Consider the following 23,101-nt stretch of genomic DNA (forward strand, 5'->3'; position numbering starts at 1 on the left):
TACTTTCTTTCTTCTTTGGCTTGGCTTCGCGGATGAAGATTTATGGAGGGGTATGTCCACGTCTGCTGCAGGCTCGTTTGTGGCTGACCAGTCCGATGCAGGACAGGCAGACACGGTTGCAGCGGTTGCAGGGGAAAATTGGTTGGTTGGGGTTGGGTGTTGGTATAGATAACCATTTATTCCTGCCTTCAGTATTAGATAATGGCTTTAAGGAATGTTACAAATTTGGTATTAACCATTTTAAAGATTTATTTATTTGAAATAACTTTGCTTCTTTTGAACAATTGTCAGTTAAATTTAAGCTCTCTAATAAACATTTTTTTAGATATTTGCAAGTTAGGAATTTTGTTCAGTCTAAATTGAATGCTTTTCCTCAAACCACAGACTCAAATATTCTTGATACACTTTTTGATCTATAATTTGTTCACAGCGGACTGATACCACGCATTTATATTGATTTATTGGATTTAAGACTAGCTCCAATGGCTAAGATTAAAGTGTGATCTTACAACTTTTTCAGATGAGGATTGTTATTCTACTCTTAGTTTCAGCAATAATTCTTCATTTTGTGCAAGACACTGTTTATTACAATTCAAGATGGTACGCAGAATACTTGTCCAAACTCCAATTATCCAGTTTCTATGCAGGTGTTGATCCATTATGTGAAAAGTGTAAAATTTTTGAAGCCTCACTGATTCATATGTTCTTGGAATGTCCTAAATTAGGAAGATATTGGGAGAATATTTTTCACTCACTGAATTTTAAGAATCAAAATTATTTAGGACGCTGGTGAGCGCTGTGTACAATCTTACCTCATTCATCGTATATACTTGTGTAATTGTCGATACCATGCTGATCCCCCTCTCCCACCTCTGCTTTTTTGCTCAAAAATCATGTTATTTTGTATGACATGTGTAAAATTTGACCCCTCCTCTATTTTTAACCTGACTGCCCACCAATCCAAGCTCCTGACATGTCACTAGCAGATGCTCACCCTGGCCATCTGCCCACCGGAGCTCCTGATGCCCCAACTATCCCCTACCAAAGCTCCAAACATCTTGGTAATGTGCCCACTTGGAGCTCCAAAAACCCTTGCCCCGACTGCCTACCCATCGGTGTTCTTGACACCCCAGCTGCCAGCCTATCTGAGGTCCTAACCACAGATCATCAGCCCAGCTGCGTACCCTTCCGAACCCCTGACCTCCCGACCACTCACCCATCTGAGCTCTTGATGCCCCAACTGTGGACTTACCACTTGGTCCCGGCCATCTGAGCTCCTGACGCCTTAAACGTTGAAGGTACTTCACGACGAGGTCAAAATTTTGAAAGTGTAAAAGTCAGGCCTCCCCTCTCGCATTTGGCCCAAAAAAGTGGTCCAAAAATTGGATGATTACACACGGTATATACGGTAATCATTACAGGTTAATTCCTGAGATGAAGTGATTGCCCTATTGTGAACGATCAAGATAGATATATCTGTATTTTTTGAGTTTAGAATATTCAATGACATTTAAACATGCAAGATCTAAAGAGGAGTAGTTGTTGAGATGGTTCAGCTCATGGGAAACTCTTAGAGAAGGAGACAGAGATACAAAATAAGGGGGAGGTCGTATAAAACTGAGGTATGGAGGAATTATTTCTCACAGAATTTTCCACCCAGAGAGTGTGGAGGTTAAATTACTGGAAGTATCTAAAGAGGAAGTTTAACCTTTTGAGAGATCAAGGAACTGAGAACTTATGGGGAACTGACACAGAAGAAGAGATCGGGCCTGGAGCAGTTCTGCCATGTTCACATTGAATGGTGGGGAAGGTATGAGAGGCTAATTGGCCTACTCCTACCCTTATATTTTTGTCTTGCTTTTTGTTGTCTGGTGACTGTTGAATCTGCAGTTTCCTCCCATTTTTGGATTCCAGTAATTTCCAAAGAGCTATTGAGTGACAGCTCCATCCACAAAATCCACCCAACTTCTGCCTTACAAAGCACAGGCTAACATTAATCATTGCTCGTTTTATTGTCTGCAACACGTGGCTCTTTCATCCCTCTGCCATGACTCCATGTGGCTTTGAAAACATAATGTGAATACAGTAAATGGCTATTTTATTTAAATTATATTTTTATTTAGTTAGTTTTATCAATGTAATAATTATTATTTCAGAGTTAAGGACCTTCTCTAAGAGTTTCCCATGAGCTGAACCATCTTAACAACTACTCCTCTTTGGATCTTACATGTATAAAAGTCACTGAATTTTCTAAACTCCAAAAAATACTGATCTAGCTATCTTGATCATTCACAATAGGGAAACCATCTCATCCCAGGAATTAACCTGTAATGATTACCGTATATTCTTGTGTAATCATCCAATTTTTGGACCACTTTTTTGGGCCAAATATGAGAGGGGTAACATTAAAATAAAACATGCTGTAATATTTTGTCGATCAAAATTTTCGTCACAGCACTGTAGTAGTTGATACCACTGTATGCGTCACCTGTCACCGCCCAGCAAGTGACTTGTTTTGAACTTTCGACCCTGGTAAACTAACCATGGATAAATCCAATTAAAAAAAAGTTTCTGATGAAAATAGAACATGGACAGATTCATTTGCTTTCACTGCTGACAAAGCTGGTTTACTTGTCTGCTTAATATTTGGCGAGAAATTAGCAAACAACAAAAAAAATCAAATGTTGAAAGACATTTCCAGAATAAACACCCAGCTTTTGCTGAAAAATACCCATCTGGAGATGAAAGAAACTGCTGCGGAAGGCTGATCAGAGTAAAAATACTTTGAAGAAGGGGATCAAATCTACAAATTCAAGTACTTCTGCTAGTTTTGTGGAAGCTCGGGAGATAGCCAGGCATGGGAAGCCATTCACAGATGGGGAATATAAAAAATAATTGTTTATCAAGATATCAGAGCATCTATTCTCCAACTTCAAAAACAAGAGTGAAATTGTTCAGAAAATCAGAGATATACCACTCTCTGCAAAGACTAAATGGCAACAAATATCATTAGTCAACTAATTAGGGACATTAATTCAGCTCCAGCATACTCAATCGCCTGTGACAAATCAAAAGATGTAAGTGAATTAGCAAATAGCGCTATTATGCAGATATGTGAACTCTGCTGGGCCACAGGAAGAAATCATTGAGTTGATACCACTTAAAGGCCAAACACGGGGGGGAGGACATTTGTGAGGCTGTGTTAGATTGTTTAAAGAACAAAGAAATAAACACAATCCACTTGGTGTCAGTGTCTACTGATGGGGCACCGAGTATGACAGGAGCACAGAAAGGGTTTGTGACTTTACTTCAGAAGTTGTTAGATAGAAAATTGCTGGTGTTTCACTGCATTCTGCATTAAGAGGCATTGTGTACTCAAATATTTCCTCTGGAATGCACAGAAGTGATGAATCTTGTCATACAGATAGTGAACAAAATAATGGCAAAAGAATTAAACTACCGACAGTTGCATTCATTATTGGAAGAAATTGAAAGCACATGCTCTGATCTCCTGCTACACAACAAAGTCCGGTGGCTGTCCAAAGGGGAGGTGCTGAAGTGCTTTGCTGCATGTCTCAAGCTTGTAAAAAACTTTTCTGGAAAGCAAAGGGCTCACCTTTCTGGAGCTAAAACAGCCAGATTGGATGGAAAAGCTGCACTTCATGGTAGATATGACAGCGCACCTTAACATGCTGAACAAAAGTCTTCAGGGAAAAGGAGGCACAGTCCTACAGATGCTGGAGGAGGTTTTGGTGTTTGAGCGCAAGATGACACTGTTTGCTAGAGATGTACAGAGAGGTACACTGTCTCACTTCCCCTCTTTGAGAGAGTTCAAAGAAGCACACAATCAGATCAATTACGAGCATTTACACCGTCAATCATTGCAATGCAAACTGTATTTGGGGAGAGATTCTGAGTTTAGAGAGGAAAAAAACACTTTGTCCTTCCCTGTCACTCCCCTAAAACACCGATTTATCCTTGTTGAATATGATTGTATTTACAGATGTAAGTCAACCTGATCTTGAGATCGAACTGGCCGATATAGCTGACTAAGACTTATGGGTGTCTAAGTTCAGAAGCTTGACAGCTGATCTTGAAGATGTTGCTCGTCAGAAGACCATTCTTGCTCAGAAGCACAAATGGAGTGAAATTGAAAACCTCCCCAAACCGGACAAACTTGTGTTTGAAACATGGAATTCAATTCCTGACACTTATATGAACATGAAAAAAATATGCTTTCAGAGTCCTATCGATCTTTGGATCTACATACCTATGCAAGCAGGTTTTCTCAAGCATGAATTTCATAAAAAGCAAACATCGCTCGTGCCTCACAGATGACAGCATGCAATCCTGTGTGAAGATCAAAGTGATGTCTTACACTTGATCAGATCAATTACACTGTTCGCTAGAGTTAATATTGATCAGCTGTGCAGTGAGGTTCAGGAGCAGAAGTCACATTATCCGGGTGAAAGAAATCACTTAATGAGTTATTATTTTGCAAATATGTATTTTTATATTGGACCCTGAAATGATGTAGTTGTGTTTTATATTTAGGTTGGCGGTTGACTAAGGAAACCAACGGATGACGGCAACCTTCAGAATAAAATAAAAACTGACATTTTTTTTGTTTGCTCTCTTTAATTAAAGTGAATATTTCTTTTTTTAAAAATTCCACAAATAAGGGATGGACTTAAACAGGCCTGCATTGTGTATTTTATTTGTAACTTATACGTGCCAGTATCTTTTTTTTAAGAGTTAAAAAGAATTTGTTTTGCTTTGTCACAAACAGAAATAAAATGTCAATCGTTTTCTGTTTGTAGTTCCTTTATTTCATAAATGTAACAAATTATAGTCCTTATATACATAGCACAAGTGTAATGAAACTATATATGCGGTGTTTTCTTCATTTTAGGGATCAAACTGGTTTTGCGGCTCCAGATGGGTTTTTTTTGGCCCAAATAGCTCTTTTAATGCTGAAGATTGCCAACCCCTGGGCTAAGGCAACAGCTTCATTAATACTGATTGATGTAAGGAAAGTCACAGCATGATCCTGTACAAGATGTGGCACCCAATCCTTAAAGGGACCAAGAAATCCAGAAGATGCCGATGGCTGGGGTCTTGTTGAAGAATTGTCCAATTTGGGGAAGTCATGTGACAAGGTGGATGTAGGACATTGCATCCTGGGAAAACAGAACAAAATGATTATCTAAATGAAGTAAACATAGATTAAAATATGAAGGAAGACTATAAGATCATTTACCTTTTAAAAAGCCTCCAGAGAAAAGAATTATGATTGCTGGAATGGTTGAAGGTGTTGCTCTTAAATATGAAGAAAGGTCTTTGATCCAGAGAAGTCCTGGAGCTTGACAGAGATTTGAGTTGCTAGGAACAGCAGCAAGTCTGACCAGCCTGCGGACTGGGGAAGATGGCGCCGGGCCAAGGAAAGCAGATCCTTTAAGCAAGGAGAGATCATCGAATTCGAGTGAGATGATTGATTGCAGGGACGACAAGAAGGTTCTTCACAGTTTTGTAAATTTATGAAGGATTTGAGAAAAAAAAATCTTGTAAGAAAGTATGCAACAAGAACAAGAGGGAATAAGATATGAAGAAACTACTTCAGTATATGAAGATATTAAACATGATAAATATGAATCTAAGTCTATACAGAAGGATAAAGAGGACATCTGAGGTGAATTACAAGAGACGGTATGGGAAATGTGGAATCACATGAAGAAAATGCAAAAAGCAATAAAATATTTAAGATGTGAGGTTAAGGATATGAATAAAAAATGCAAGCCTTTATCAACAAACATGATGCGACTACAAGAACGAAAGGGTGAGGAAAATCAGGAAATTACGAAAATTCAACGAAAGGTTGAAAATGTAAAAGAGAAGCTGGAAAAATTGGAGTCTGAAGTTAAGGAAGAAATTGTTGAGAGGGAGATTAATTATGAAAAAATTGATAAGATGAAAAATTTTAGTAGGAGGAAGAACATTATAATTGTTGGTTTGGAGGAAGGAGAAGAAAAGCACGACATGATTCAGTTCCTCCAGCTAAGGTTCTTGGGGTAAATCAATTTGAAGGTTCAATTGAAATTGAAACAGCACGGAGCCCTCAGACCACGGCTGCAATCAAATGAGAAACTTTGCTCTATAGTAATTAAGTGTTCAAAATATCAAGGCTAAGGAAAAGATTTTAGCCTTAGCAGCAGAAAAAGTAAGAATAAAGAAAAGGCCACATGAATATCATGGTTTAAAGGTTTTCTTTTATTCAAGAAATTTTCACACAGCTGTTGGCTAAGAGGAGACAATTTAATGAAGTAAACAAAATATATTTGGGAAAAGGGATACAAGTTTAAGTAACATTACCCAGTGCTAATGAAGATTGTATTACCGGATGGCAAACATAAATGTTTTATTGATTACAAACAGGCATTAGATTTTGTGGAAAATTTGCCTTTAATAGGCCGAGAAAATGAGAGGGAATTATTTGGAATGAGGTAATGGATGAGTAAATTAGAGACTTTGTTCTGATTTAACACCTGGGAGGTGAAGGGTGTCGCAGTCCATCGGCCGCTGTTCATGGGCAATGAGCCACATCCCACACGATAGAGGAGGGTAGTGCTTTATTCTTCAGCACCAATATGGGGGGATTATACTATTAATATATGTCTATGAATGGAGTTGTATTGATTATATTGATGTTTTAGATTACTTTAGAAAATTGATTCAACGCTGAATTTTAAATTGGATGATGGAAGAGATATGATTAATTAGGATTAATATTGGATCTATTGAAATTTAATTTTTAGAAATGAGTTCAAATATAAGATTTAGATATTTGAATTTCCTATAATATGTTGGTTTACATAATAAAATGAGACACAATAAAACTTAGAGCTTAACCTAACTACACTACGTGTATGTGTCTTCTTTTGAATAGCGCGTGGCTACATCCATTCCATTTTTTTGGGGAGGTTTAAGTCTTTTCTCTTTTTCTTAGGGTTTCTGGGGGGATTGGGTGGATTGGGGGAGCTTATTTTTTATTTTTTTATTTTTCTTACTATTTTCCTTTTTAAATTTGTAAAAGCCATGAATAATTAATTGATTATGCAATTGATTGTATGGGATCTATAAATAAAAAAGGGAAAAAAAAGGAACTGTCCCCAGTTATCCCAACTTCCCAAGACAAATACCAATGACTTTCAATGAAAACTATTCCCACAGCTCCTTCAGGACAAATATTTGAGAGAAAACAAATTATTGCTCTTCCTCAAGATACTTTTTCTATGTAAACCTTTGATCAAGACATTAAACACAGAAGACATGCCTGTACTTTCAGGGATAAATCAGAACTAATCTGTGTTAATAATGCTCCAGTGAACATATGGGTAATCTCAAACTTTGCACGTAAATATGGAAACGATAAATGAGTTCCTTCAGATGGCATTCAGATAGGTTTCTGTCAGAATTTACTATAATTAAGCCCCTTTCACACTTGCATCCCAGTAAATTGCCCATTCAATGTCTCAGGATAGGAATGGGCATTTGGCCTTTCACACTAGACTACTCCTAACTGGGACACTGAACGCTTTCACATTTGCAAGGGTTTATCCCCAGCATTTGGTCTGTTCTACCTTTAATAGGAAGTGCCTGCAAGTTTGTTGCCTGTTTCACACTTGCCTGATCTCACATCGGTGTCTGCAGATGCCGGGGATTGCACTAGGGGTCAAGGCCAGCAATCCCCAGCATGAGATGACATCATCTGACGCCAGCGTTGAGCAGATTTTGCTTTCATATTTGTCACATTAAAGGCCGATTGGCGTTTGAATTCCTGGGATCACTGGCAAGTGTGAAAGAGGCTCTAGAGTGCAAAACATGAATAGTCTGAGTTGTAATTTGAATCAGGTAATTATTATGGCATAGAAGCTACCCAATGAGTTGATGCTGGTTTCCAATAAAATAATCTCATCAGTAACGCAATCTTGAACCTCCTCAAAAAGCCTGCAAATGACTCTTTCACAAGTGCTATTTAAATTCCTTTATGAAAGCACAGAGTAATTTTAGAGAGAATGAATTCAAGTTTCTGATTATTCTTTGAGATAAATATATTTTCCATACAACCTCTTTATTCCTTTTGCTCATATGTTAAACCTTTGTCTCCAGCCCTGTGTGACTATGAGTTTCTGGCAAGTATTACTTCCTTGGGAGAGACAAGTGACAGTGGTTTACAAAGCTGTATATTTCCTCATCTATCTCTAGTTCTGCTGCACACTGTCAAGAGGGTGACACAAGTCAGGAATGAAAGGAATGCAAAGGACTGGGGTCTTCCTTCATTGAGCAATTTCTATTTTTCTAAACAGAGAAAAATATATTGTAATTATCCAAGTGATTCACTTGATTAAAATAAACACAATGTTCCATAGACTAATTGAACCTTGATGATAGAGAAAAAAAACCTTAATTAAGTTGCACTATTTGAGATGAAGTGGGAATTGTGGCTAAGACATTTTGTATTCTTTCTATGGCTTTCACAGAGTCAGATAATTAGCAGCTCTAGGAAATGCAAATGCTTGTGGCAATGCCACGCCCAATTAATAAAGAGGTTAACAAAAGGCCATTTCAGATAGGCAAAAACTCGGGATATATAGGCAGAAAAAATCCGCCAAAGCGCATAAAGACCTACCTCTCTGAATGTGCGGAGGCGGTCTCTGAGTCGCATAATCCAACCCATCTCCGAGAGGGATAATCTCTGCAGTGCAGCCCTCCGTCGATCAATCTGAATTGGCAGCTGCACTAGGTGCCTGTTTGGGGTCAGACTAATGATGCCGTCAGCTCGCAACCCATCTCCCCACTTCCCTTTCTTCCTCCATCGGGGCGGTGGGGGCAGTCAGGGTGGCAGGGGGGAGTTGGGGCAGCAGTGCAGTGGGAGCGGTCGGGACAGCAGGGACCGTCAAGGGGCAGCCGGTGTGGGCCGGGATTGCTGACATGGGCTGTTTTGGCCTTCAGAGCTGCTCTCTGTGGCTCAAAACACAGAAGAGCAATGGCCATCTTCCCTACCCATAATCCCCTCACGCAGGTCGAACTGCTCTGTTATATCCACAACAGTTCCAGCTGCATGGGGGATTATGAGTAGGGAGGACAGCCATTGCTATGTCACGTTCTGAGCTGCAGAGAGCAGCCCCAGTGCAGGAGTGCCCAGCCAGGCTGTGACAGCCCATGCTGGCTGCCACCTGATGTTCCCTGCCGGCCACCCCTGCCCCGACAACCCCCACCGGCTGCCTCTGTCCTGACATCCCTGCTGGTTGACACTGCCCTAACAGCCCCCGCCGAACTCCCCTCCCCAGTGTGGCAGAGTCTGTCAGGTAGCAGGGCAGGGGGGCTGCCAGGTAGCGGTTGGAGTGCTTTTAGGAAGCGGGGAGTTGGGTTGCTGGCTAAGAGTGTCATCACCCCACCCCCCCCCCCCCCCCCCCCCCTAGGCTGCCACTTACAGCAGCTGCACATTTAGGTGTGTCAGCGGAGCATGGCGCATTCAGGTGAGTATATCTTTAGCCACAAGGGGGGAGATTATACAGCTTTACAAGGCGGTGTTTAGGCCACCTGATAGGGAAATACATCAGTCAGAATGTAGGCAGTGGAGAAGATCTGCTTACAATTGAATGGCATATATGGAGGTGAGTCTCTCACCTTAAAGATACAAATAGCATTTTCATCTCCAAATTGCATATCGCCATGACTTGGTAGCAATAAGAACTGGCTTTTGCCAATGGTGACCCCATCCACTGTCAGACCTGCATTTTCCATTTGGTTATTGATTTCCAGTATCTTCAGCACTTTGCTTGTTGGAACTGCCAATGGATCAAATATTAAACTGAGGGATAATCTGCTAACTTGAAGATGTAAAGGGTTGCTTGCATTACTGAGCTGATATCCTCAGTTGATATCCATCCCACAAATTATATTCCTGGGTATCATCTCATAAATCTTGCTGTGTGCAATTTTGCTGGCACATTTCCTGCACAGTTAGCTCAGTGGTTAGCACAATGCCGTTACGGTCCCAGCGATCGAGACTAGGGTTCGAATCCTGTGTTCTCTGTACAGAGTTGGAATTGTTTGTTCTTCCCGTGACTGCGTGGCTTTTCACGGGGGCTGCGGTTTCCTCCCACCATTCAAAATATACCGGGGGTTGTAGGTTAATTGGGTGTAATTGGGCTGCATGGGCTCATAGGCTGAAGAGACCTGTTACCGCTCTGTATGTCTAAAATAAATTAAATTAAACATTTGTGGCCTCAGTTAAATCATGCATTGTTTCTTGCATTGGTTCCTACCTCTGACTCTGCCATTTTAAGTTTGCGAAAGATACTATGAGAGAAAAGACACATCTTTCTTCAATAAAGTGCATTAAAATTGTTTGGCCAACAAATGATAAAGTTGTGTTCTGCAAAGTTTTGATTTTCAGGAATTAATACAGGACATACACTGGAATTTTTTCACATGCCGATACCCGAGTAGTCAGCTTTCCCCAATTGCAGAGATAAGCAATGTCATCATGTCACTAAATCCAGAGCACTTCCTTTCTTCTGAAATTATCTCACTCTGCACCTGCCTTAGAGTACTGTTAGCGCAATGGGCTGTTTCCTGCCTGATTACAAACATTTCATCAATGTTTTGAGGTGGGTGGCTGAAGGTCCTTGCTGGTGCAACTTCAAATGGATTTTTTTGCAGGTCATAATATCCATTTCTCACCCTACTGAAAATGCTTTGTATTTTTTTGGCTTTGGCTCCCCACAGTAAATCAAACAAAACTCCCAAACACCCACCAAATTCAATCATTCTTTGCCACTAACATGAATGCATTCTACGAAGTGACAATTCCAAATTCCCAATGCACCACAACCATCATGACCCACGCACTATTTTGACATCACTCTCTTATATGCAAATTGATTTTTCAAGACAATAGCTGTAAGTCTCAAAAAAGGGGAACTGACTGGTTGCAATACAAAATGTGAGTTCCACTTTGTTACTGGGAAAATGGTTTTGTTCATCATGTTCAAATCTGTTATAGGATTTTCTGTGCCTGCTTGCATTTATCTGATTAATATTTTACAGTGACCTTAAATGCCAGAGTTAAAACTGGAATTAGTCTTATCTGTCACATTATTTTTAGAAAATACAGGTAAGATATCCTGGGTCTGTGAGCAAACCCAGTCTCTATGTGCCTGGTGTTCCTGGGCATCTCCCCTCCAAGCTAAGCAGACTCAGTTCTGGGAGCTCAGGGTGCTGTAGGTTTCTGTGAGGGATACTGGACAAAGTGACGACTCTCTGTCTGCCTTACAGTAGACAGAAGTTAAAAAATTTAATTTATGCTATATTCAAAATGTAGTGTCACGTGACAATAATGGCACCTTTAACCTTTAACCTTTTCTGTGGAAACACAATAACTGCAGATGCTAGAATCTTGAGCAAACATTGAGCTGCTGGAGGACCTCAACAGGCCTGGAACCATTCACGGGTGAATATGGTCCATCAATGTTTAGGGTGGGGAACCTTTATCATTATTTGTTCAGGCTACATTCAATGTGGAATCCAAAAATTTGGAAATGCTATTGCTGCACTTGCAGTTCTCAGGCAAAAGAAATAACCTCCACCCAAAAGTGTTACATTTCAGGGAATAATTAATCAATTTGGTAATTAATAAATTGCTGTTGAATCAAGAGAAAGTTGTAGCTTTTCCATAAATTTCAGGATGCTATTTTCTTAAGCACATATGTGTATTGCACCCGACCACAGTGTTTACAGATGTGCTTGTTTAATAACATTTAATTCCTACTGATTTACTAATCTCCAATAGTCATTGTTCAGCAGAAAGTAAGTGGAAGGTGAGCATTTTACAATTGGATGTTCAAACCTATCGTAAAATTCCTCATGAACCCCTAGCCATGATCAAGTCCTATTTAATACAGAGAAGAGCAAAGTAGAAAGGACCGAGAAAGCTCTAATAAGGAGAAAGTATTTGAGACTGTTTGAGAATCTATTATTGTTTTAAGGATTTGGAGATGTTCAGTTACAGTTTGTGAGTACAGACTTCCAAAATTATTTTGCATAGTTGATACGCACTATTAATGATCCAAAGACGGAGAGAGGAACGATTGGCTTTAATACACATTGGATTTCAGCTGGCCCAACTCCATGTGCTTGAATGAATGGAAGGGGTGGTCGAACTTTATGGCCAGGTCACAGGGGGATGGGTTACAGGGATCAAGTTCTCAGTGGGCAGGCCATCCACTTATACACAAGACAGCACAGAACACTATATACATATCACCACATTCACCACCTCCTTAAAGAAACAAAACCCAGTCCTAGAGGTTTAGCCAGTCAGGTGGCTTCCTCTGCCTCTTTGAACTGTGCAGGTAGCCTGCACCAAGTCCCCGTAGGGGATGATGTGAGTGTATGTGGTGGTCGGGGACAGGATGGGGGTTGTGAGTGGGTGTTTCCGGTAAGCGCCTGGTCCTGTATCCTCATGGCCGTCAGGGTACTGGATGTAAGATTTGCAGGGTGACTTAGTTCCTTTAACATTATGCAATTTTTATTGTCTTGCTATATTGATAGTCTACTTGGGGATTAAGGTAAATATATATTGGGATCGGCTCTACCTGAAAAATGTTAGAAAATATATCAAAAGTTGATTTTAAAGTGTTCATTTTGAGTTGAGCTGGATTGTGTAAATGTTTTTTACTTTGTAGAGATTATGACTATAAATAGGAAGAATTTTTTTTATTACTAAGCCCCCACAATCCACCCAATCTTCGCCAAAGAAAAAAAAGAAAAGACCTAAACCCCCTCCTTAAAAAAAAAGGAAACTTGAAGAGAAAGAAAAAAAGGAATGGATATTTTAAAAATTTATAAAGATTACATAAACCAACACATTATAACATACCAAATATGCAAATCTTATGTTTTAAATCAATTCTAAATATTAAATTTCAATATATCTAATATTAATCCTAATTAATCATTATCTACTAAGAGTCTCATATCTCTTCCATCATCCAATTTAAATGGTGACAAATCAATTCTCTAAAGTAAAACATCAATATATCTCCATGCATAAAGATATATTTAATAATAAATCTCCATCTGTGGCATTAAAAAATACCACCACCCTCCTCTATCATACGAGATGTAACTCATTGCCACAAACGAGCCATTAAACAGCAGCCGAAAGACTCCAGCACCCTTCATCTCCCAAATGTTACATCAGAACAAAGTCTCTAATTTACTCGTCCATTACCTCAATCCAAATAATTCCTTCTCATTTACTCAGCCAATTAAAAGGCAAAGTTTCCACTAAATCTGATTTGATTATGGCCATGGTCTGAGACCTCTATGAGTATTTCCGATTTCAATTAGACCTCTTATATTTTAAATCAATTCTAAGTATTAAATTCCAATATATCTAATATTAATCCTAATTAATCAAATATCCATTAAGAATCTCACATCTCTTCCATCATCCAATTTAAATTCCGTATTGAATCAATTCTCTGAAGTAAAATAAAACATCAATGTAATCAATATAACTCCAAACATAGATATAGAGTAGTAGAATCCCCCCCTACTAGCACTAAAGAATATGGTATCACCCCTCTCTATCATGTGGGATGTGGTTCATTGCCACAAATGAGGCTATGAGCAGCAGCTGATGGATTCTGGCACCCTTCATCTCCCAGGTGTTAACCCAGATCAGAGTCTCTAATTTACTCGTCCATTGTCTCATTCCAAATAATTCCTTCTCATTTACTTGGCCTATTAAAAGGCAGAGTTTTGACTGTTACAAGATCAAACGAGCAACCACAAAGAAGGCATATCACACAGAGGTAAAGATGAACAATTACTTTATTAACAAAATATATCAACTTCAAACTTTAATTCAAAATCCCCCCTTTTATAACAATGCCCACTGGTTACTATGTAAATTCCTATAACAGTGTAACACTAATAAATTCCCCAGCCTAAATATAACATACGTAATTAAAGTCTAAGTTATATATCCAACCAGCCCACATAAAAACTTAGACACAAAACACACAAGACTCACAAAACTTCCATCTTAACCGAAGCAAAGATCATAAATAAAATTCAGTTTGTTTTGTAAACTGAAGACAAAAGATCTTTGAGTGCGAGAGAGAGCACAAAATTCAATGTTGTCGTGTTGCTTGCAGAGAGAGGAACCACTGGCTTGGTCGGGATCCTTCTGGCTACCTTTGGAATGTTCATCCTTTTTGAAATCCCAACATTCTAAACTATTTTCCAGACCATGACTCATGTTCTGGCCCTTCTTCCATTTTACAGCACCCCCAGTGGTGGTTTATCGTCCAAGTCCAGAAATTTTTAGATCATTTTCTGCTCATGCTCAGTCCGTCTCCCACTCTCTCAGCAGTCCACCTTCACCTTGGCTCTCTCAGGCAAATTGTCACTTTTTAACATAAAGCCACACAACACATAGGCCAATACACAACACAGATCCCTGTAACACCACAAAATATAATGCCTGTTTGTAATCCATTAAAAAATTATTTTTGCCACCCAAAGACTTCTCTTGACTTCATTAAACTGTCTCCTCTTTGCCAACAGCTGTGTAGTGATGTCCGGATCAAAAGAAAACCTTTGAACCATGTGAACTTTACTTTATTCTTACTTTTTCTGCTGCTAAAGCTTAAATTTTTTCCTTGTCTCGATATTTTGAACATTTAATTGTTATAAAGTGAGGTTTCTCATTTGATTGTGGCCGTGGTCTGAGGGCTCTGTGCTTTTCCAATTTCAATTGGACTTTCAAATTGATTTACCCCCAGAACATTAGGTATCTATCCTTGGAGGAACTGAATCAAATCATGCTTTTCCTCTCTTTCCTCCAAACCAACAATTTTAATGTTCTTCCTCCTACTAAAACTTTCCATCTTATCAAATTTTTCTGAATTTATCTTCCTCTGAACAATTTCTTTCTTAACTTCAGTCTCCAAATTTTTCAGCTTTTCCTTCACATTTTTAAGCTTTCGATGAACCTTCATAACTTCCTGATTTTCCTCACCCTTTTGTTCCTGTTGATAACTGGTTGTACTTTTCAATCATATCCTTAAGCTCAGATCTTAAATCTTTTATTTCTTTCCACTTTATTCTGATATAATTTCACATTTTGTATACTGTCTCTTGCAAATCACCATCAGAGTTCTCTTTATCCTTTTGTGTAGCCTTGGATTCAATTTTTAACTTGTTTATCATCTTCATGCACTGAAGCAACCTCTTCAAATCTTCTCTGTCCTTGTTCCACAACAATTGCTTATTCAACACTGAAATCAATCATCTCACTCAAATTCGATACTCTGACTTTGCTTAAAGAATTTGTTTTCCTTTGCCCGACGCCATCTTCCACAGCCCGGAGGTTGGTCACACTCCATGCTGCTCCCAGCAAATCAACTCTTGATGGGCCCTGGTCACCACTCCAGATGCGAGATATCTCTGCGTCAAAGGCTTCTCTTCATATCTAGGAACAACACCTTCATCCACTCCAGCAACAACAATTCTTTTCTTCAGGCATTTTGAAAGGTAAATGGAATTTTCTATTTTCTTCCTTTGTATTTTAATCTCTTTATTTTAAACTTTATTTATTTGTTCAAAAAACAAATAATATATGACTTATACAGCAATTAAACATGAACATGAACATTTTTTATATATGTATAAAAAAAGAAAAAAGAAAAGAAGAAAGAGAGACCCCCCACACCCCCCCCCACCTTCAACCAACTCTCCTAAGGAGAGCTATAAAAAAATTAAAAAATATATATTTTTTAAAAAGTTAAATATACATATTAAAATCTAATCAATGTAAATTGAAATGTAAATATTCAGAATATAACAGCCACTTATTAATAAAAAAATATAATTATCATGCAAAACATACATAATTTTTACATTATTAAACAATATTTCATCTCATTATGCCATCTATTAATATCAATCATATTTGAATCTTTCCACGTACTAGCAATACATTTTTTCGCTACAGATAAAGCTAAATATACAAAAGAAAGCTGAAACTTATCTAATCCCAAGCTTTTCAAAGTTTGCAAACTACCCAATAAAAATACTGTTGGATCTAAAACTATTTTAATCTTATACAGATACTCTAAAAATGATTGAATTTTCTTCCAAAAAGATTGTATATGTATACATGACCAAACAGCATGAAAAAAAGTTCCAACTGTATCATCACATCTAAAACACAAATCTGATTCATTAAAACCATATTTTTAAAAATTTTTCAGGTGTCAAATATAATTGATGTAAAAAATTGTAATTAATCATTGCATAACATGCATTTATCAATCTAGTTACACTATCATAACAGATATCTAACCAATCCTCTTCAGAAAAAATAAAACCAATATCCGCTTCCCATTTAAATTTAGATCTATCCCAACCTTTTTTATCCATACCATCCTGAAATATTTGATACATAAATGAAATATAACCTTTCTCTGGTACTTTCATAAGAAAAGTCTCAAATTTAGTCATTTTAGGTAAAATAATCTCTCTACCAAACATACATTTTACCAAAGATCAAATTTGATAATAAAGAAATAAAGAAATAAAGAAATAAAGAATTCTTATGAATTCCAAAATCTTCCCTCATCTGATTAAAAGATAAAAACTTACCCTCTTTAAAACAATCTCCCAAATTTTTCACACCTTTAAATCTCCAATGCAATAAACTTTGATTATGTATTGAGAAAAGAAATAAGTTGATTATTATACAATGGAGTCAAAGCCAATGATTTACCCCTAGAACCATAACTTTATCCATAACTTCATTAAATGTTTTAGTATAGGCACATTATATTGTTGTAACAAATTCATATTCCACCTAAACAAAAATTGATGTATTTCAAATTCAGAAATACTTGCCATGTCAATTTTAGCTAGGAGGCTGTACCAAATTCATCAATGAACTAATAAATTTAAATTGGGCTGCCTCATAATAATTTTGAAAATGTGGTAAACATAATCCCCCAACTCATATTTCCAAGTTAATTTATTCAAAGCTACTCTCGAAAATTTACCCCACCATAAATCTCCCTAACCATTCTATTAAATCTCAAAAATAAATTATCAAGTAATAACGGAATAGATTGAAACAAATATTGTATACGCTGAAAGATATTCATCTTAATTGTGTTTATCCTTCCCATTAAATTAATAGGTAAATCTTTCCATTTAATCAAATGAATTTTAATTTTTTTTATTAATGGAACATCATTTAATTTATATAAAGATTGATAATGAACATTCAAAATTATACCCAGATATTTAATTCGATCAGTCCACTTCAAATTAATAATATTCTTATAAACTGAATAATCTCCTTCACTTACTGGTAATATTTCACTTTTTTCCCAATTAACTTTATATCCAGAAAGATATCCATATTGTATTAAACATTCCTTCAAATGCAAAAGTGACTGAGCTGGGTTTATTAAATACACCAATACATCATCACAAATAAATTAATTTTATACTCCTCATCTAAAACTTTCATACCTTGTATCTGTGTATTTTGTCTTATTAATTGTGCTAAAGGTTCAATCACTAATGCAAATAAAGCTAGTGATAAAGGACAACCTTGACGAGTTGATCGAGTTAACTTAAAAGATTCAAACCATTCGTCAATACTCTAGCTACTGGTTTACTATATAGATCCCTAATCCAACCAATAAAAGAAGGACCAAACTTAAATTTCTCCAAAACTTTAAACAAAAAATTCCATTCAACTCTATCGAATGCTTTTTTTGCATCTAAGGATATCACCATCGAATGATCTAAAGATTGTTGAAATCTATTAATCAAACTAATCACTCGCAAAATGTTATCTGAAGCATATCTATTCTTTATAAAACCTGTTTGATCAATATGAATCAACTTTGGTAAAAATTTAACCAGTCTATAATCACTTTATTTCAATTAAATAATCATTTTCTTCTATTTTCCCTGGAGATTTAGGATTCCACATTCTACATCTTCTGCATCACGTGACTCCCCCATAAATAGGAAGAATTAATTGAAGCAATTCACTCCAAAGAACAAATGGATTTCTGCACAACTTTGACACCTAATCTTTAATATACTTTCCATCTTTATTAGATTAACAATAGATATTTAGAATAGATATAAAAAGAGAGAATTTTCAATTATTTTGAGAGGTTGGTTTTGATTATTTGATCAATGTACAGATGGCCATCAAAAATTTAGTTGTTTCAGATTAAATAATAAAACATCTAGGAGAACAATACTGAGGGGAATGTTTTGGGGGGTTGTATTTCTTGCTATTTATTTTGGTTTACAATATACATTAACAATCTGAATGAGAGGACAGATTGTAGTGTATCTAAGTTTGCTGAATACACTAAATTGAGTAGCAAATCAAATTGTGCATCTGGTATAGAGAGCCTGCAGAGATATAGATAGGTGAAGTGAATGAGCAAGGGTTTGACAGACAGAGTGCAATTTCAGCAAATGTGAGGCTATCTACTTTGGAAGGATAAATGGAATTATTTAAATGACAAGTGATTGCAGCATGCTGCCATGCAGAAGGATTTGGGAGTGCTTGTGCATGAATCACAAAAGGTTGGTTTTCAGGTGCAGCAGGTTATCAAGAAGGCAAATGGTATGTTGGCTCTCATTGCTAGAGGGATTGAATTAACACACAGGGAGGTTATGCTGTAACTGTATAAGGTTGCAGCATTAGTAAGGCGACATCTGGAGTACAGTACAGTGTGCAGTTCTGATCTCCTTATTTGAGGAAGGATGTACTAGCTTTGGAGGCTTTGGAGAGGAGGTGCATCAGGTTGATTCCAGAGAGTGAGGTGAGAGTGAGTCATCTGGGACTGTAGTCACTGGAAATTAAGGGAATTAATGAGTGAGCCTATCATCAGGTCAGCCATGATCTCATTGAATGATGGAACAGGCTCAATGGGCCAGGTGGTCTATTCATGGTCTTATTTATTATGTTTCCTACTACTGAAAATCAAATGAAATTGAATCCAAATTAATATATAAACATTGAGTTCTCATGGTGGATCTCAAGCCTTGTACATCCTGGAAACTTACAGATGTTCTTTTCAGGTATATTCACTTTAGAAGCCACATTAAAAGCAGTGCCCAGAGGAAATGATGTGGGTCAAATAAAGTGTTTAAGTGAGGAGAGAAATTGAGAAATATAGTTGGAATAACTGTGAAACTTGAAAAAAAGGATACATCTTTCTTCTTCTTATGCCTACCATAGGTCACAACTCTAATTTTATGTTGAGATGATTGATCCACGTAATATTATCATCATTGTGCTAAACTCCCTCACTGTTAGGTGCTAGGCATCAAGGGGTTACCTATTTCATTAATGGCTCCAGGTGATGACAGCTGCACACAAGACAATGTTGAACTTTGCCTTCCAGGTCAAATCTCCAGGCATGTCACAATATGTGTAGATGCTTCTGAAGGCTTGCTCATGTGCTTGATGGAAAGTCAAGGCCAGGAATTGTCTGTACTTAACCTTTTATAGGACATTTGTGCCTTTCTTGTGAGCTCTTTTCAATATTCCAAAAGTCTTTGGGGCTCCATGTGAAAAATCTAAAAGATAAATGCACAGGTCCAAATGTGGCTTAGGTTCTGGTCATCGTACAACACAGAAATTGGCTCTTCTGCCTACTGAGTTCATCATCAAACATCAATTCACACTTATCCAAAATTAATCCTTTATTCTCCTCATATCCAATTCTCTCACCTGCACATGGGGAACCAAACTTAAAAGTCTGCAGATGCTAGGGTCAAGTGCAATACAAAAATGTGCTGAAGAAACTCATCAAGTCAGCCAGCATCCTTAGGAAGTAAATGGTAATGAATTTATCATTCAATTTATAGTGGATAAGTAACCTATGAAATTGCCTGTCTTTGGGATGTGGAAGGAAACTAGACGATATGGAGGAAACCCATATGATCACAGAGAAAATGTACAAGCACCAAACAGAGAGCATAAGAGGTAGGGATGGATCCAGGATCAACGGGGCTGTGAAATAGCAGCTCTACAAAATGCAGTTGGGTGCCATCCTATTTTGATCTGCTGGTCTACCAAAAGGATTGCCGAAATGTTGGAATATGATGCAAGGCTCAGTTTCTAGGTTTGACTCAAGCTTTTCAATGAGGTATTGCTTTGCCCTGCTCCCTTGGTCATCAATGAATCAAAAATAGTTACTTTTAAGCTCTACCTATCCTCAAAAGTGTATAAGAACCTTCACTAATGTTGAAAGCACTGCTGGTCCCCAGCTTGCATTGCCAATATTCTAGACCAGTTTCATCTTGGCAGCTTCCTTGTCAGCTGGTGAATAAAAGCCAGCCTCACTCTGAGATAATTCAAAACAGGATATTGTAACTCAGTGATCCAACAAATAGCCAGTTTCATGATTTTGGCTGTGTTTGACTTTCACTTCCACTTCCAGAATATTCTTTTGTGATGTAAAGACCCTCTGCTCACTGCGGGCAAGATGTTGGTGAAAGTTGAGTTGAGTCTGTATTGTTTTATTTTCTATGGAAAATACAGTTGAATATCAATGCTTGTTCTAAAGCTATGGTGTAGTCTCATGCATTTGAACATAAAGTAAAATAAAACTCAACAGGAAAGGTGGTTCAGCTGTGACTTCTAAGAAAAGCTAAAGATAGTATTAGATCAAAGATAAAGGTAGCAAAAAAAAAACATCATTCAATGTATTTTGAGAAATGTCAGAATTCATCAAAGGAGACCCATCAAATGGAAGAAGCTAAATGGGAGGCAGTAAGATCTTTTACAGACAAGTAAAATTAAAAATATTAGATAAAATGAATGTAAGTCTGTGAAAATTAAGGTATTGCTTTGGAGACAAAGGAGATGCCAGAACAAATGAATGAATATTTTGTCTGTCTTCACTGAAAGCAGAGAAAACATCCCTGAAATCATAGTCCAGAGGAGCTCAGATAAATAAGCCAGAGTAAAAATTACTATTTGAGAGATAAATTGATCTGAAAGATAATAATTCTCTACAGTAAATTCTCAATGTCCGTTTTGTTCTTTGGGGCTCATCAAAATGTGGGGAGGTCTGATCCTTTGGAGGATGATGAACAAACAATGAGAGAGTTTCTGAATTGGGAGGCACCAAAATTTAGTGCAATTAGGGACCTAGTCCTGACCCAACTGGATGAAACAATAATTTATAAATTGAGATGAAAAATGCCCTTATGTCATCTCACTAAATTGCCAGCAAGATTGTAAAGTACCCATATGAGAGCTGACTCACAAAAAAATTACATGACAGTTTTTTATATTTTTAAAACATTTTATAATTAAATATATTATTTCGGTTTGGATAGATGAGGAATAACAATATAAAGTTTGTCACTAAAAGAATGAGAGGTTCTTTTCACAGTTATGTGGAGAATTACATTATTTTGGAGAATAGCTGAAACTGAGATTGGCATCTTTTGAACAAAGATATAAACATTCAAGGTACAAGCCCATAGAAAGATAGCAAGGCATGGATCAGTATTTTTTAAAATCCCAGCAAGGAGTATGCACTGACAGAATCATCCAGTCTCCAATTCTTGGAAAGTTGCTTTGGTTCAATTCTTGCCTCTAGATTTAAAACTTGGCAATGTCTTGATATATAAAAACAATCCTGTTTGCTGCCAAAATCACTTTCCACAGAAATATTTCCCTTGATTCTGTTTCTTTTACATGGTTGTAATTTAGTGTTAAAATTATGATAAATAAAGTACATTCAATTAAATTGGGGAAAATGTTAGTTGACCCTGAATCAGTTGTGCATAATTTGATGTCACGGTCACTGACAACACTGGACAATGAAGATTTTGCTTCCTGAACACTTGTGGGTAGATTTTATGGGTTTTGAGCTGCTGATCAAGAAAATCACCTTACAATTTTACAATCATATATGTTTCCTAGACAGAACCTATTTATGTGATTTCCTGTCATATAACCATATAACCATATAACCGTTTACAGCACGGAAACAGGCCATGTCGGCCCCTCAAGTCCGTACCGGTTCACTTGAACAACTCCACTAGCTCCTCTGCAAACTCCTGAGGAAGTAGAGGCTTTCTTCCATGTCTCACATCACAGGTAATGATCAAAGAACAGATCGGTGCAGAAACTGCTTGGGAGGTCTAATAAAAGAAAATATTAAAAAATTAAAACAATATGTTTTGAATTTTGTATTTTCTTCACTTTATTTCTTCTTTTCTGGAGAGGGCTGATATTCTCCTACCGGCCACTACTCCATTACGTTGTCCAGCATTAGTTGTGATTATTTTAGGTATTCTAAATTAAACCCAATTGATTTGTGCTTTTTTTTTCTCTCTCTGATGGTGATGTTGTTTTATCCATTGTGAGGAGGGGAGATACTTAGGGTCTGTAGCTTCTTGTGCTGAGGGAGGAAGGATAGTCAGAGCATCAATAAGCTGTCTGTGTGGGACACCAGAGGAGGCCTGTCAGAAGGCAAGAAAACTGGATGAGTTAGATGGCCTGGCTTGATGAGATCGTTGGCTATCTCTTCTACTGTTTTGTGAGATGCCTTCTTGCTTCAATATGCTTTTTAGGCAAACTTCAAGCATACAAAATCATCTCAATGAAAATTCATTTCACCAGGATATTGCAACCATGGAAAAGTGGCATCAGGCCAACTGGAATCCATCAATGCTGGCCGATCATTGTTGGAAATTGACATGAAAGCCATCAGATACTGGGTACAAACCAAAATCAGTGGGAAAACATTTTTAGGTCAGTTGAACTAATGCAAATTGTCGGCAACATTATGTGATTAAACATGCTACATTCAATAAAAATTAATTCAATATTTCTCTTATGTCCTTACATGATACAGCAAATCTGAAATTACCTTGGTTCAGCTTGAAGTTTTCGCTCACAATCCCCTTTTTTATAGGAAGAAAACCTTTTGAAAAAAATTGTTGTCCAATGTAATTTAGGGTTGGAACGTTAATT

General features: G+C 37.4%; 1 long non-coding RNA gene across 1 annotated transcript; it reads right to left on the minus strand.

Annotated features, from left to right (window-relative positions):
- Positions 1 to 4,860: 4,860 nt before the first annotated feature.
- On the minus strand, positions 4,861 to 22,260 carry LOC138762684 (uncharacterized). The gene is made up of 3 exons (XR_011357053.1): positions 22,143 to 22,260; positions 19,443 to 19,683; positions 4,861 to 5,180 (listed from the first exon to the last, which is right to left on the minus strand). It is a non-coding gene; the product is annotated as an uncharacterized lncRNA (long non-coding RNA).
- Positions 22,261 to 23,101: the final 841 nt, after the last annotated feature.

Source organism: Narcine bancroftii, chromosome 5 (genome assembly GCF_036971445.1).
Source record: "Narcine bancroftii isolate sNarBan1 chromosome 5, sNarBan1.hap1, whole genome shotgun sequence".
NCBI lineage: Eukaryota > Metazoa > Chordata > Chondrichthyes > Torpediniformes > Narcinidae > Narcine > Narcine bancroftii.